This window comes from Phasianus colchicus, chromosome 1 (assembly GCF_987193195.1).
Source record: "Phasianus colchicus chromosome 1, bPhaCol1.hap1.1, whole genome shotgun sequence".
NCBI lineage: Eukaryota > Metazoa > Chordata > Aves > Galliformes > Phasianidae > Phasianus > Phasianus colchicus.
The window spans coordinates 56,064,723-56,082,949 of NC_143436.1; the positions used below are offsets into that span (position 1 = coordinate 56,064,723).

Sequence of the window (18,227 nt, forward strand, 5' to 3'; positions counted from 1 at the left end):
CTGTATAAAAGGCACCTGAATTACAGTAGAGTTATTTTTTTTCAGACTTACATTAAATATACTGAAGTTTTCTTTTAACTCAGAGCCATCGAAATGACTGGATAAAAGCTTCTACTATTACAATGAATTTTTAATAGCTTAAGAGCTTTTTTTTTGTAACTCTTTATTGATTACTCCAGGTTACACGAAAGCTAATAAGGACAACTATTTTAGGTTAGCATAGCAAATTTAAAATGAATATACTTCATACCTTGAAATTGCTGTAGTCAAGTAAGATGTAATAATTTGTTTCTACAACCCCTGAATTCCTGAATTACTAGTCAACAGGTCTTCCATGAAAAAACTTTCCTACGTATTTCAAGTTTTATGTTTCTTTCCATTAAAGTTTCCAGCCTTTCACAGACATATTTAGTTTGGCAGGAAGAATCTGGTGACTCATAGACTGAAGAGATTTGAGAGCAAGCTACTGAAAATGTATCTAATTTCTTCTTGTGTAATTTGGGAGCAAGCTACTGATAGTATGTCTAATTTTCCTATTTTAATCAGATGTATTATTGGCAAATACATGTTCTGAATAAAAGCCATGTTTATTTCTGAAATATATAGCTAATATTAAACCCAAAAACACCATTCATCCTTGCTTTTAGAACACTTATGTTTTTTCCTAATTGTTTCTGGCATTATATTCTAAATCAATGGGCACTGAATGAAAACAGATATATTACTAAAATCATTTGCATTATGCCCATATTTACATTTTCAAATTCAGAAATATACGTTTTTTCTTGCTGATTTCTTTTCTCTTCTTTTTAAGGGAGAATAGAGGTGTAGGTGATGTTATTCCTCTGTGATTCATATGGAGAAGAATAGATGTATTAGAAGGGCTCTCATATTTACTTATATTGATGATTCTATTGTTGCTTATGCCTCTTTTCAGACAAAAGTCTCTTTTAAATTAAGTTATTTCTAGACAATCTGTGACAAATGTATCTTTTTCATTTATCCACATACAGACTGAACCTTTCTGTAGGATTAAGATTTAAAAAAGCTTGATCCAATGCACGAGGAGATTCTTTTTCAAATTCACTCCATCTACTCTCAGTTTCTTAAATGAGATATTGTAGTTAGGAGATTACTGAGCTCATTTTACAATCTGTGAAAGGAGTCAGAAGCTTTCAGAGCTCTCTGTAAATTATGGATATGCCATAGCACAAACCTTTCCTTCTTCTCTAAATTAAGTAAGGAAGCTATGGCAACTGCATGCTTAAGTTAGTTGAATAAGGACTCTCCATTAAGTCCTAAATTAAGGTGCACTCATAAGGAACACAGAGATGTTGTGTCGAGCTTGGGCTGCCCCTTGTCCTTTCTCTGCCTCAAGGTTTCCCATAATAGATAGGTTTAATACATTCTTCAAAGGACAGGTGTCAGACTACTCCTTAGGAAGCGCTCTGGGTACTCTATAAGAGGTAAATAAGAGTGGTGTTGATAATGAAAATATGGTACTAATACATTTCCTATTAAAAATAAAACCCTATAAGCAGCATTTTATCTGCAATCTATTAGCAATAATTTTACTGCTGAATTTACCAGGGTCTAATAAAAAAGCATTTTCCCATCTTTATTGGGTAAGTGCCAAAACTATTATCCTTTATGCTCTGGCCATTAACTTTTATTTTGTAGCCTTTATCATTGCTGTGTGTGTAGTTGTCTGCTAATAAACATTCAAGTAGGAATTTATATTCAATTCAATCCATTACATAGCATGAAACTCAAAAAGAATAGCTTCTTCTGTCTCTTGTTATTTATCCATATCAAATATTGTTGCTAACTTAACTGCTGATGATCACTCATGTCGGAATTGGATTTTTCTTACTGTGAGCGATGTTCTGGAAAATGAGCACAATTGTAGGTAACCTGGTAAGATTCGAGTAAAGCTTGAAATCTCCAGCTGAAAGACACGCATCTTGCATGTGTTTTGAGACTAGATGATCTTAAAGGTCTCTCCAACCTTAATGATTCTATGATTTTACTCTATGAAAAATAAGTAATATTCCTTCATATTTTATTCCCTGCATACTAAGACAAAGTGCACCTATTCATGCAACAAAAAATGAAGCAATTTTTAATACTGCTATTCACAACGATTCATTCCTAGTCCTATCAATGTGCATGGCTCAGCAGTTTTCTAAGAAAGAGACAATAACAACATTTGAAACCTAGAGTGATATCTAAACACAGAAATCATACCTCATTAAAGAAGCAATTTTTCCATTGAAATGTATGAAGTACCAGGATGGAGGATGATACCAGAATGATGCTCAAGTAAGGTTTGAGATACTCAGTGATAAATCAGATAGTTTGAAGATTTAATTTATAACTACTCATGATGTTTTAAGATCATCTATAAAAGCAAATACACAACTGAAATAAATATTCCTGAAGTAGTTAGCCATTCACTGAGTTGAATCAACAGCCCAGTGCCCCTCTACCTTCCTCACTTGAGTTTCTCCCTTCACTCAAGATGATACAGAAATTCTATAGGACCACTCCAAAGATAGTTGCATTCTGTGACCTTTAGAGTGATGACATCACTGGAAACAGATAAAATTTCCAAAGCAGCTAGGAGAGTAAGAATTAGTAGGTGGTTTGGATTTTGACAGACTGTTCATCTGAAATATTTTAAAGCAATCAGATAACCGCATAAAAAAAAAACAAACAAAAACCAGAGAAGTTATGCGCTGTGCCATTCCCAATTAGCTGACTTTGGGGAAAATAGTTAGAAATGAGGGCTGTGCTTGTTTATATACTGTTCTCTGACTTCACAATTATATATTGATTTCCACATTTAAAAGTCATGCAGGGTGATCTTGTATAAGATACTCAGATGATCTTGTATAATATACTCAAACACTTATAAAATTCTGTCTCTATTTAAGGAATTAGATACAGTAGATCACAGAATCACAGAAATATCAAGGTTGGAAAAGACCTACAAGATCATCCAGTCCAACCATCCACCTATCACCAATAGTTCTCACTAAACCATATCCCTCAAATAATAATATAATAATATTATATAATATAGCTAGAATATATCTATATATATAGCTATAATATAATATAGCTATAATATAGCTTCCCAAGATACAATTATTTCAAAAAGTGGAGTAGTCTAACTAATGTGTTCATTCAAAAAATAACAGGAAGATATTTTTGCTTTGCAAAGAATGGAACAAAATTCTATAACAGTACCTCATGACTTTATGTGAACTACTATAATTTTTTTGCTACATAATCATATTTTAGTTTCTGAAAGCAGTAGGAAAACTATTTCCTGTTATCACTAAGAAGATTTAGAAAATGAGCAAAAAGTATTTATGGTGATATTCTTATTGTCTGCTGCTCTTTTCAAACATAAATTTGTATTCTAATATGGAACAGGTGAATCTCAGATCTGTGAAATGACCTGAATTTTTAGAATGAATCAGACATTAAGCCCCTATCAAGAATCAAATAACCGATTGAGTTATCTTTATGAAACAGGTGGGAGGGACCTGGTTTTAATTTTTGTAGGGATATAATATCAAAAAAGCATGTATCTGCACTTTCACATTGCAGAAAAAAAAAAAGAGAAAGGTTGTCAAGGAAAAGCTGTTATGTAGTATAATAAGGAAGGAAGAAATATGTTACCAGAGAAGGGAAAAATAATAAAACAACACTCATGTATTTTTTCTAAAATTCTGATGTTCAAGTCCAGATGTTGGTTTGGGAAAGTTGATCCTCAAAATACAAAAAAAATAAAAATAAAAATAAAAAAGCTTAAGAAACAAATGAACAACTTTTTCTTTCATTTTGCTTTGTTTTGTTTTAGTATGTGACACTAAATAATCCTTGTTCAGGAGTTCTTTGACTTTACAATCCACTATTAGGAATCAGTGGACTCAAGATTATCTGCTAACTTCTTTGGCTCAGTGAAGTTAGGATAGTGTGAGTTAATTTGAGGAGTTATCCATATTCACCTAAGAAAACACTGATCATTGATTTTCCTAGGCCTTTTGGCTATAAGCATCATTGGACCACAGATATTTTCCCTTGACTGGATTCCCACAGGTTTCTAACCAGTCATCTGATTTTACTAAGAGCCAACAGCTGAAATTTTGATATTTTTCCCCCTTTATCATAAATATAGTAAATATTATTTATCTTATGCAATCCATAGATGCTTCTTGTGCCTGATTAGAAAAGGAAAAATACACATCAGAAAATCATTTTAACATCCAGCAATTGCACTGCAAATCAATCTGAGAGCTTTGTAGTGTAATTTTAAAGTTCATCTACCACTACATCATTATACATGATATAAACTATTAAGAATACCAATTTATTCAGATGTTTGTTGAAATGTCTGAACTGTTCTATGTTTTGTGGCATCTAAATACTTAAATCTAGAAGACTGAGACAAAACATTTTAGAAGCGTTGCTCTATTTTTAAAATAAATAGTTTATACCCTGTTTTCAAAATAGGGTATAAGTCTCTTAAAAGTCAGTGACAATTTGGAAGACTCCTAAAGGTATATGTAGCAGATATACAAAGTTTAATAGGCACTGAAGTGGCAGATAGATACTCAAGAGATTTTCAGAAGCAAGCATGCACCCAAATTTCCACTGAAATAAATGATAGATGGTCCTAGACAATTATTTAGAACCCTTCTAGGCAAATACCTTTGGTTTTAGTCATTTTAGTGATTCTGGAAACAGGAGTCAGGTTCCTTCCCTTCTTGTCTTAGTTCAGTTATGGAACTTACTGAATGCTGGTGAAAAAGCTACCACTATCGACAGCCCTTTAAAATAAGAGTTGGAATAATGACTTAGCTTCCTCTCTGACGTGAAACATACTAATACGCTTAGTATGAAATCTTCTTATTTCTAGCATAAGTATGTGAGGCATCAGATGAAAGCTAATAATTTCCCAAGTGAGCTAAAAATAATGAAGGCTGAATTTGAATAAGTATTCAAAAGAAGCATTCTGGAACAGACAGTGGTTAATAAAGACTATAAATGCTACCTTTCTACTAACCTTATTTGCAAGACGCCAAGGCTTGAATGTGGATCACAAACATTATTATAGGATGAAGACTGAACGTGAGAAAAGTAATAATCATTGCAGGGAGTTTGAGACAATCCATATTTTATTGTTTGGTTTGTCTTATAAACTGAAAACTGTAATTAAAAATCTCTAAAAATTCTTAAGAAGTGATGTTCAGATGAGATCTTGTTTTGAAATTCCAAGCACTTATCATTTTCCAGTGAAATGAGAGCATCTGATAGCTAAATTTATCACAGTAATGTTAAATACACTATCACAAAGAGTAAGAAAATCCACAGGGTTTATTTTAAGTATTAGTTTGTGTAATCACAAATAATGTAGGAGTGTATAAATTGAATGTATTTTTAAATATGTACGGTCGCTAAAACAGAAGAGCTTAATGAAAAAACTAGTGACTGAAACTGTGGTTCTTTAAATCCCTTAAAATCAGGAAATGTTAACCTTAATTTTGTCACTTTACATGGTCACGGGTCAACGAGTTTTACATTATGTTACCGTTTTTTTAATAAAAATTGTGTTCGTAGTTACACCTTTTTACAGGGCAAATGTGCCCCATTCTACTTGAACTAACAAAGCACTTTTGACAAGAGACTTAGAATCAAAAGCAACCTAATCTTCCTCTCCCTTTCTTCAAAACTAAGCATCTTTCCAAAGCATCATTACCCTCTTCTGTTGCCATTGCAGCAACAGAAATTACCTCATTCCTGTGAGCTGCACAATTTCCAGAGCAGCTGCTGTGCATCAGCAAAGCACTGACCAGGAATAGTTTTCATTGCCAAGTGGCTGGTGATAAACAGAATTCTGTGCAGAATCATCTAAAATTGTAATTGATTGAAATCTATTGGTCCAGAGATCTCATTTTAGAGGAATACATTTAAAACAAAACAGAATATAAAACCTTTGCAGCTATATAAAAGCTGAAGCAAGTTAGTACAAAAAAGCCCTATGGTTGTTTGCAAAAATTCATAGTGTGCTGTGGTTATGGAAACACCTCTCGGAGTTACAAGCTAAGCCTTTAGCTGGAATAAGTAACTTCCTGTCTCCAGTAACGACAACATAAATTAGGCTTATCCATTCATGGCTAATATTCTGAAACTATCAACAGGATGGGAATTCATTCAAATAATTTTACAGTATGAATGTCAGCAGAGACAACCGTTGCAGTTCTCATATATGAATAAAATATTTTTCACATATCAACCTGGGCTGCCAATGGACAGTAACCTGGTTTAAAAAAATCCACATTATGTGACAATTTGTTTTTTTTTCCTGCTTCCACCACACTTTATCACCAGTACTGTAAGCAACACTAGGAAAACTGTTTATTCTGAATAACCTAAACAGGTACATACAGTTTTGTTTGTTAAGTCCAGAACTGCCTTTGTCTGGACATTTTCAAACAAAGGAAAAGAGAGTGCGTCATTTCTATATTGCCGATTTTGCTGATTTCTTATAGTCTCAAAATACATATAGATGGTTAGGAAAACTTCGATGTAATTCTATATAACAGCAGTCTGTCTTCTTACTGAAATAACTGCAATCACAGAAAAATTCTGCATGAAATAGGCAGTTAAAATCTGAAAGTCCCACACAGTCAGAACGGGAATCAATACAGAGAATCCACCTTTTCTTTGAACCACTTCTCCCTCTTCAGTTTCCATTATATAAGCATGCTATGTTGAAAGCGGAGTCATAATGTTCTTTGAAATAATTTTAGCCACATTTAAACTATTGCAATTTAGCTGCTGGCCACTTGATTTCAGTGCAGCCAGTGAGAAAGCATGCGATTCAATGACCCTGAGTTCACTGAGATTACCAGAAAACCAAAACAAGGGTTTGGAAGTCCAGTGCTTTAACACATAAAGAAATACATTAAATACTTCAAAAGATATAAAATTCTTAGAACTGTTGGACAGGCTTCTGTGTGTGAACTTTCCTGTCCAAGCAACATTGCTAAATACTGTGACTCCAGTCAGAAGACTGACATCACGTTATTGTGTAATTCATAACCTAATAACTCAGTGTCACTTTTTAAAATGCTTTATGTGTGCATTCAGCAGCTTAAAATTTCAACTGTCAGATATTAAATAATGGGCAGATCAGGAGGTTTATTTTGAAATATGAGTTCTTTATATTTTTTAGAAGGGAGAAAGAATGTAAAGGTTGTTTAGCCAGTGTTAACAGTAGAAGCCTAGAGTCAAACAATAATCAGGAATCAACAGCTAGAAGGAAAGCTAATCCCAATCATTTTGATGACAAGAGTAAACTTGAATTTTTACAACACAACTGGGACAAAGTGCACCTAAATGCACATAGTAACAAACACCATTGAAATCCTACAGAGCTGTGTAAATGGTATGAGTAAACAGCCAAATCAACATCATATAGGTTAGGCCCAACAACAACAAGCAATGGAGAACAGATGCTCAGAATGTAATCTTCATCTCCTTTTCTTCAAAACTAAGAACCTTTCCAAAGCATCATCTGCTGCCATTGTAAAAATCACCTCATTCCTGAGAGCTGCACAAATTCCAGAGCTGCCGCTGTGCATCAGCAAAGCACTGACCAGAAATAGCTTTCATTGCCGAGTGGCTGGTGATAAACAGAATTCAGTGCTGCCAGGTATTTGTAAAGGGAGTGAAGTTCTTTCCTTCAAATGACATACAGCAGGGACTATCTGCTTTTACCCATAGCCCAGAGTGTCTAGATACTAGAAGTTGTTATCTGGCAACTCTTCTGTTGTTTTAGTACCTAGAGTATCAGTATAGCACTTCAGAGGCACTGTGTTGGTCTGATAGAGTCTGTGAGATCACAGTCATCTGTGAAGGTGTTATGTAGCCGTTGATGATACACTGAGGAGACCACTAACAATGTCTTTCTCTGTTATACATAAAAATACAAAATAACATAAAATAAAGGCTTACTAAACCCATTATTCTGCATATTATTCAGTGTGATTTGGGATTCTCCTTTCACAAGGTAAGGAATGATGTGCCCCTTACAGAAACATCATCTGGAATAAACAGAATTATAGATTCTTTAGTATGAACAAAAGCAACTGCATATCTGTAGTAACAAATAAAATAATAAATACCCTCTGGTCTTTCAACACTTAGCAATAACTACTATTTAAAGGGCTTAAGATTTCTGGACATAGCTTACTTTCAGTATCAAACCCATATTCACTTGATTTCTTTGTATGCTACCCAAGATGATCTTGTTGCTATCCAGTTTCTTGTATGTACAGTGAATATATTTATCAGTTTTGCACCCATAAAAAGAAACAGTGAGATGTTGAAATGTATGAGTCCAGTAGTACGCAACTATGGTTAACACACTCTTTTTCTGAGTAATCCATGAATGGAATTCTGAACACTAGAAGTAGGTGTAAACTCTTACCTTTTATATTTCAAAAAACATATCAAACACCCATTAGACAGACAGCAGCTGGGAGGGCTATCACTATTTCTAGATCTAACACTAGCTAACTTAAATAACCTTGACCAAACCATTTTATCTGTATTTGTCTTACTTTCACCATGTGTGAAAATGAGGCAATGATGTTTATTCACCTTTTAAACGTTTTTAAAACCTACTGATTGAGGTCACCATTCAGATCCATCCAAACACTACTTTTTAGAAGTTCACCCGTATGTAAACTCAACCATTGGAAAAGTTAAAATTTTAAGCAAAATTACACATTGCAGTAAAGGTAATAAATTGCAAGTAACAGTTTCTCAGACTTAGAAGAACACTTCAGTAAATACAGTAAAAATGCATTTGTTTTCATAGGAATAAAAATTGGCTACTACTGTAAGTTAATATTACTGCAAGGAATCCCTGAAACCTTTTTTAAGCAATACTTGAACAGTTATATAAAACTTAACAGCAAGTAGATCACCCAAGCAGGCCCCACAGCCTACTGCAAGTATATGGCACAGGGTTCAGAGGTTACATGAGACCAGCTTTCCTAGCCAAACAAGTAAAACCATAACACTTCCAGGCACTGAAACACTTTTCCTTGGACTTCAGCAGAAGCAGATGTGGGGCTGACTACACACTGAACAAAAAGCATAGATAGAAGAAAATGGCAGTAAAAAACATAAGCTCGGTTTGCAATTTATCCTTTCACATGTAATCATCCTTTCACATGAACACTGGCTTTCTAGTACTACCCTCTTCATCTGAAGATCAGTGTAAATCTTCAAATAATTTGGAGCTTATTTCTTCATGTGTGCTTCAGATTGCTCTGCTAAGCAAACTGATGCAACATTTCAATTTTCATTTTACTTTGGGGTGTAAGTTCTGAGTCATCATCGTTTATTTTTCTCCAAGCCTTCAGCTTGTGTTTTCTGTTTTTCTTCCTGGATGTGTCATAACAACTGAATTGTACCACCCCGGTAAAATGGTAAAGCCCAGCAGACATCTGCCAGTGACAAAATACTGTGCTCTCACTCTAATTCCCCACACATTCCACTCTTCACACAACTTTTCTCGCATCCTCTCAGTAAAGTGGTAGAGCCTAGTAAGCAATTTCTTTTCATTCTCCACAACATTCTGCCAACACTAACACAGATGAAGCAATAAATCAAAAGTTGCCTCAGAGAAGAACCTACTTGCCTTGCATGTTCTTTTTCTAGCCCAGTTTTATCAATATTCCCAACAGGTTAACCTCCCTGAAGTCAGTGACTTCCCTGTAGGTAGGCTATCTGTTAGTTTTGGGTCAACACTGTGTTAATTAACTTTGGAGGTATTTTTTTTTTTCAGAATTGCAAAGTAATTTTGATTTGGGAAAATCATTTGAGAGACGTTTTACTCTTTTCAATTTAATAGAAACTGTTCAAAAGTTTCCAACGTTTGTGAAGACAAGATTGATGGGAAAAGAAATCCCTTAGTCTGAGTTTTGAAATCTCCATTTTTCATTTATAAGAGTCACTACTGTGGCATATTTGTTTTAAAAACAAATATAATCATCACACATCAGAATTGCATGCAGGAGAAACGGAGAATGAGTAGTTACGGGAAAGCATTAAAGGCAAGGCAGGAAAAGTTTCATCTCAAAAGAGGTAAAAATGATGGATCAGATGAAAACATAAGTTAAGATAGAGGGGACTTTAAAAGTTACTATTAAAGTTCTGTATTTGGCAGTTACCTTACCTGAACTAGGACTTTGATTCCTTTGAGGGTGAATCATGTTTGAACCAGGTTTCAAGGACAGTTCTCCTCTCACAAACTCACAGCACTTGCAATTGCATCCAATTTTTCTTACGAGATCGGGGTTGGACAGTGATTGCATCGTGTGTTAGCAATTGCATGTGGGTAGATAGCTATATAAGAATCAGTCCTGCAGTCCTGGTTGGTGCAGACTGTGAAGCAGGCTGCAAAGGATCTCTCTAGAAGTACTCACACTAGCGCACCTAACCACAAAGTAGCCACATCTTGCTTAACTTCCATCTCAGCAAAGACCAAGAAAGAATGTTAAGAGAAACTTCCCCTCAACAACCAGACAGGAATAAGCCAGTACTGGAAGGCTGCTTCAGTTACGGCAGCAGTAAAAAAATGACAGCAGCCATTCTAAGAAACAGAAGAGTTGCCAGATAACAACTTCTTAAGATTATCACGTGGCAGGTATAAAAGCAAAAATTGTGGCAGACTAACTCTTTGGAAAATTGAACTGATAGATACTTACACCAGATTGATAACTATTTACACCTATCTCCATTGATAAGGTTCAGAACTTTGGAAGCCTGAAATTTTCACTTCATGGAAGCAGAAGAGTCACACAGTAAGACAACCATAAGGTTAAGAGAAGAAGGGGTTAATTTTTCATAGGGGCATTCTTCTACTCTTATTGTCAGAAATTATTTAGTTGTTTTATTTGCACCTCTCTTTCTCCTATCCTTTAAAAGAAGAAAAACAAAAACCTATCGAAGACCTACAATGCAAAATACCTGGAACCCCGACATTTAGGTTTGATTAAATTATAACAAATTTAAGGCAGAGATTAATATTAGAAAGTGTCAGGCAATCTAAAGTTTAGGTGTTGCTGCCTGCACCAGCCTATTAGTGTCACTCTCAATATTAAGTGCCAGACAGTCTTAATTTATGTGTGTGACTAACAGACTTTTCATTTTGCTGCTCAGTTGTTTATAGTGTTGCGGGATGTTTAGTTTGCTTTTGTAAAAGTATTTAATTTTCAAACGCTTACATATGCTGCGTGCAATAAGGCAGTATGAATTGTTCTTTAGGGACTGGGCTGCCCCTCACTGATTCAAGCTTGAGCTTTACCAGATGCCATATCCAGAAGAGCTAATCCTCATTTTTTCTACTTCTACATTCACTAAGTATGATTTTTACATAATTGTACCAGAGCACTGAGACAATAATGAACGAATGGTCCATGTAGAACTCTGGAAATATTTCAGCAATGTTTGTGAGGCAGTGAATCAAAATGTGTCTGAGCGAGATATGGGACATGGTGCAACGATGCTTAGATTCTTTGGAACATAAGGAAAGAGCAAGTATTCTATCAGAGATATTTTATCATTCATTTTTTCATTCATTCAGCCAGTATAGTGTCTAATGTGAAAATTTACAATGTGAAATAATAAATTAAGAACATCTGTTCTATTAGGAAACAAATGTATTACTCAATAATTACTACCAGTTTCAACACTGAAATGTTAACGGTATGTATGATTTTTTAAAGACTTCACTTCTTAGTAATTTTACAGGGTACTGGTCTGAAACACTGTAGGTACTTGCCAGATGTGGTACAGTGGTAAAGTAACGCTATTAACAGGGAGCATATTTATCCTTAGATAACCTCTCTCCTGTTCTCTCAACCAAGAAGAAATGATTTCTGAATTTCCTAATGATCTTGCAAGATAAACACTGAAAGTTATTAGATCTAGAAATAATTATATTAAAAAGAGCATTATATTTTTTAATTCTAGTGCTAAGAACATAAACCTTTCCTAAGTCCTACTTATCAGTACAATGACGTCACCCTGGAGTAGGGAATAGGATAATCTTCCTTGTTGCTGCATTACTGAAGAATGGCAAGGAGTTCTGATTAATATCCTGCTCACTGTATGTTTCCTTACAGCCAGTCCTCGCTTTTTCACTGGACAGAACAAACTGTGGATTTAAAAGCCATGTATTGTTTTCAGTATTTCTGCTATCTTTTCTCTCTGCAGTACAGCAACATGTTCCAAGCATTTTTCAGCACTTCCTCTCTGCTCTTTGCCTTCACTCCACCAGCTGTCACTCCAGTGACATTTCCAAAGCATGAAGCTAACAAAGAGCAGGGTAGAGCTTAACTGCTTAAGCTGTGGAGATCAGTAGCGGTATTTTAAAATATCAACAGAACTCTGTGTATTGGGAGCAATTTCTGATATCATTACTTGAATAAACAGTGTTTATTTACCACACAAGCAGTTGCACAGAACATGTTTCGGTTGCTTTAGAAACTCTTAAAAGTTTACTGAACTATAATACACAGACATTTGATGACTCTCTACCATAATGTTTAATTTGAATTAGAAATTAAGAAAGCCTAGCCTGATTAATGCTAAGAAATTTCTGCACAGACAATTAAGAAGCTATTAATAATGTGAAAAGGAGGCCGAAGTACAGAGTATAGGAGAGATATTAGAGAAGTGTTACTTCCTGATTTGCACTTATTCTCTGTAATTATCAAATTGCAGGATCTATATTTACAGGTCATGACCTGAAAATTCCACTCTAAAATGGAGTTATCACATGGGGGTGCCTTCCTATAGCAACTAAACTTTCTTTTCACTTCTTGTTTTTTAACTGAGCCTCTGCAGTCCCAGATCCAAATACTGACAGGAAACCTATTGCAGTGTGCAGGGAATGCAGTGTTTCCTTCAGTTTGTAAAATACGGGTCCTACTACTGTGTCAGAGCACACAGAAGCAATGATTAGGTGTGGGTGGTGGCCACCGAAGTGCTCAGGGCTCGCTAGAGTAACAAGGACGGCCTGCTCACCACCAGGCCCTGCCCGCTCACAATGCTGCACCTACTGCTGCCAGCAACCAGCGCTATTGGAAGGTGCCTTGGCTGGAAGGAGCAATGAGTGTGATAGATCCGGGCTATCAACACTGAAGTAGCAAATGAGTTGTTTTAGTTTTTCAGTACATCTTCACATCGGGAAGAATTTCTAAAAAGCATGTAAAAGACAGAAAGCCTTTTGGAGACCCTCTGTATTAGGGTAAATTTTAGCTCTTCCATGTTGTTCACACAAATCTTCTGGAGGTCCAATCAGTTTGCTCTATAGTAGAAATAATATTCTGGACATTCCAGTGCTCAGATCTATCAGCTAGAGACACTTAAAGGGAGCTTATAAGCAGGAAGGAAGTCAACTTTTTACAAAAGTAGATAGAAGTAGGACAAGGGGGAAAAGTTTTAAACTAAAACAGGGAAAAGTTAGATTAGATGTCAAGGGAAAATATTTCACTCAGAAGGCAGTGAGGTGGTACAGGCTGCCCAGACAAGATGTGGGTGCCCCATCCCTGGAGGCACTCAAGGCCAGGTTGGATGGTGCTCTAGGCAGCCTGAGCTGCTGGGTGGCAGCTCTGCCCACAGCAGGAGGTTGGAAATGGGTGGCCTTTAAGCTCCCTTCCAACTCAAGGCATTCTGTGATTCTATGATACCTCTTCATTACAACAGTTACTTCTCTCTATCTTTTATTAAATAGAAATAATTTCTATTTATAAACATCTATTTATAAATGTATAAATGTCACCACAGAGGGCAATTCATATAATGATAGAATCATAGAATGGCTTGGGTTGAAAAGGACCACAATGATCATCTAATTTCAACCCCCTGCTATGTGCAGGGTCGCCAATCACCAGACCAGGCTGCCCAGAGCCACATCCAGCCTGGCCTTGAATGCCTCCAGGGATGGGGCATCCACAGCCTCCTTGGGCAACCTGTTCCAGTGTGTCACCACCCTCTGAGTGAAAAACTTCCTCCTAATCTAACCTAAACCTCTCCTGTCTCAGTTTAAAGCCATTCCCCCTTTTCCTATCATTATCCACCCTCATAAACAGCCATTCCCCCTCCTGTTCATACGCTCCCTTCAAGGATTGAAAGGCCACGGTGAGGTCTCCCTGGAATCTTCTCTTCTCTAAGCTAAACAATCCCAGTTCCCTCAACCTTTCTTTATAGGAGAGGTTCTCTAGCTGTTACCTGGGGTATTTTCAGCTGATGCTGCATAGCTGCTAGTCATGCACATAGAGAAAGAAAGAGAAGCAAATAGTCTCAAACAGGTCAATACTATGCAGCTACTTCCCTCATCAAACTTTGGTTTATGATTTGCATCATCAAGATTAAGAAAAAAACAGCAAAGATAATGTTTATGTTGATTGTTTTCCATCATCACTAGTTCTAAATGAGATATATGTTAAATGTATCTGGTCCACAAAAAAATATTGCTCTTAAGTTCTGTAGAGAAAACTTTATGCAGTAGTTTATTTTTGTGGTTTTAATCTTTAGAGTGATCACAGTTGACTGTATAACAGTTTTATGATACTGGATGGAAAGTAAAACAATTATAAAGTTTAAATTGATAACAACTTAGGTGTTATCAGTAATGACATGCTGTCTAACTGCTAGAGGCATAAACAAAGGATACCTAGAATGCTGGAATGAATTTAGGAAATTCATTAGAAAAGTTATTAAGTGACATTACAAAGAAGACAAGAAGTATTGTATGAGAAGCATATGCAAATGACAGATGAGGATAGATTGCAAATAATTAAGCAAAATCACAAGAGATGTAGTTTAGACAATCATTTAGAAACTGAGAAGAGAAAACAAACTCATTTTACACAAGCTGATTTAATTTCACTTCCTATTATGACTTTATTCTGGATGCTAACCTGAAACTTTTCTGAATTTCACAAAGGAGGAGATTGAGGTCTGCAGAATTAGTGTCATCTTGGCTAAGGCCTTTCAGCTGGAAACCTCACAGGATCAGCCACGCTCGCTAAACTTGCTGAACTTCTCCAGCCAGGCTTCACAGCCTCCTTGGTTCATTTCGGCACCTCCTTTTTTGGCTAGCAAAAAGGAGTTCAGAGGAATGCAAAATGAAAAACAAGGGGAAGAAATTAATCCAACTTTCCCAAACCACAGAAAACTTTCATTTGGTATACGTTTTGAGCAAAGTTTCAGTGAGAGCAATGGTCAGATTTTATCCAAAAATTACTCTGAATGGAAGGAACTCTGAGCAGTTTTGATGCACAACAACTGAGAGAGAAACACCATGCTGACAGAATCTGCATCCAGACTCTTGAGTGTATAAATACTAAAAGTGCAGATGATTGCATGTATAATCACAAAATTGAATTTGATTATTCTACTTTATTATGAAATTTGGGCGCCTAAGGATAAAGTTACTTTGAATATGTTATAAAAAATACTTTCTAACTCGACATCTGTGATGGTTGAAAATGACTTAGTATCTCCTGAACATTAGCCCTTTCCTTTAGTTGTATGAAATTATACAGAAGAAGCAACTGAATACATTACAAGGAATACAGTTTTTTGGTGTGGAACTATTGTTTTTTAGCTACTCAATTTGGTTAAGTATATCAATATCAGATTTGATTGTAGGATTATCTACAGTGCACTACATAAGAGCAGTTATATGAAAAAATTAGTGATCTTATTAAGACAAATTTAGGGTATCTACAGGGTATGCCCAAAGACTACTTTTCTATCTACGTCTTGACTCTTAATTTCAAGTTTGAATACTAGATTATTTATTTCAAATGTAACTAATAACTTGCAACTGTGGAATAGGTAAGACTCACAACAAAAATATTTGAAAAGACTTGAATACATCTGTTTATGTCCAAGAAATGTCTTCAGACACAACTCAGAATCTACACTGTCAGAGAATCAAAAACTTTTAAAAAAAGCTTTCAGGTTTTGAGATTTATTATTGTTTCAAGGAACTGTAAGTGTTGAAGGCATGAGAATTAAAAATGGTTGTGATTTATAATGACCAATATAGAGACTGATGGAATTCTTTAGCAATATACTTCAAAAGAATAACTTGTTTGTTTTTTTTTATTATTTTCTGTGATACCACCATATGAGCCCTTCAGTGGCCAAGTATGTTTAAGACAAGTTGGTGGGGTTTTTTTCATTTTTCCAAAATATCTTTTTCCTTTTTTTCTTTTTCCTTTTTTTTTTTTCTTTTTTTTTCTTTTTTTTTTTCCAAATCACCATGGCTCCTGAGCAGAAATATGTTTGGCCTGATGAAGAGGATCTCATGATATAAAGTCACTGGCCATGTAAGGAAGAATGATCTTGTAGACACAGCTTAATAAGTTTACACATTAGTCTACCAAAATGATAAATTAAGTAGTTTGCAACACTGTAAACATACATACTCATCTGATTTCTTTTCTCATGAAATTGATTCCTCTGCTTAAATGCTTGTAGATGCACAAAGTTGTGGTCCAAAAGAAGTCAATGAGCTTTTAAAAGCAGCATGTGGAATTTAGAAGCTAGATCAGTTCCAGAAGGAATTAGGGTCAAAATTGGAATCTTTTTGGATTAAAACTTCAGCATCACCATAGCCTTTTTATACTGATAATATTCCTATTTAACCCTGAGAACAAGGAGGAAAACAAAAGCACAGCATGACAGCCAAATAAGAGAAGACATGAAGAAACATCTTTAACTGATGCTGAGGTTTCAATCATTAATCAGGTTTAAACTTGTTGGAAAGGAAATGGTAAAAGAATTCTTGTTACTTAGAAAAAAACTTCTCTTTAAATGGAAAAGAACTTTTAAAAAACTTTGAACTTTCCTGAAAAGGCCATAGAAACTTTGCAAATGAGAACTTTAAAACATTTTCTTAGAAAACTATAATGTCTTTTAGAAATTGTGACTGGAGATGGCATTGTCAGCCTTGTATAAGTAGGATTACTGCATATTTGCTTCATATATATCTTCATTGCCTATAAACACTGCCAACTTCAATGGTCCCACAGAAAACATGGTTTTAGTGTATTTCTCCCTGAACTGTTTGAGCGTTGCTTTGATTACATGTACCCTGCAAGTCTTCTGTGATAAGAAGGTGGGCTGGGTGGTCAAGTTGAATAAGAGTAGTTTCACTTATTGTTCAGTTCTTGCTTCTTGTTCCTGTCACTGGAACTTATCTTCCCACCTCCTCTTGCAGTATTAAATCACTAAGGAATAGAGATACTACTGGTAGAGAACCAGTGCAAGTGAAAGGCAGATCAAGCATAGCACTATATTTAGCTAGATTTAATGAGATTTGATTTCCAGATGCAATGTCCCCTTCTCACTCCAGTGACTTCATCCTCACTCCCTAATTGCTATGTAATTAGCTGGAAAGTTTCACTTTTTCTTTTATCTTGTTAGACAAACTTAGCAGGAGCATCATGACCTCAAAGGAATGTTTGCTTTCAATATTAGAACAGGTATATGGTTAAGATATTGACCAAATATGCTTATGTTGATGTGAGTTCGATTCCTATCACTGTCACAGTCTTCTGTTCTGCAAAAAATTGATAGCTGGATCACATAAATATTATTCAAGCTAAGTAGCACCTTCCTCTGCAAAGAGCTCACCTAATTTGGGTAAAGTACTGTTTAACACCAGTGAAGATAAAAAAAAAAAAACTGAATTTAATTTTTTCTGTCTAAATTCCTCTTCAGAATGCAGTGGTTAATCTGTTTGGGTCATCAGAAACTTTCTAAGACAACTTCAACAAATAAAATTACACCGATCGCCCAAAAGTAACAGACAATAAAAAATAACTTTTCTGGAAAATATTTAACATTTGAAATATTGTTTGTAAGAAAGATATATGCTGGACTTCAATTGAAAGCATTAATATATTTTACTGTTGTTTAATTTTTAAAAATAGTGTGTTTCTGACTTGTAGAGAAACGTTAAATAGCTGAGACTCTAAACAAAATTACTGCACAGGTGCAAGGCTGAATCTTGTTCATTTCTTATTCTCAATTACTGCATAGAACAGTATACAAGGTTGGATGCTTGCTGACAAAGCCTCTGGCAACATCTTACTAACCAGAACCTATAGCTCTGT

General features: G+C 35.3%; 1 protein-coding gene across 1 annotated transcript in view; it reads left to right on the forward strand.

Moving 5' to 3' along the window:
- IGF1 (insulin like growth factor 1) overlaps window positions 1–18,227 on the forward strand; it is a 57,751-nt gene that overhangs the window by 12,098 nt on the left and 27,426 nt on the right. The window lies entirely within an intron of this gene.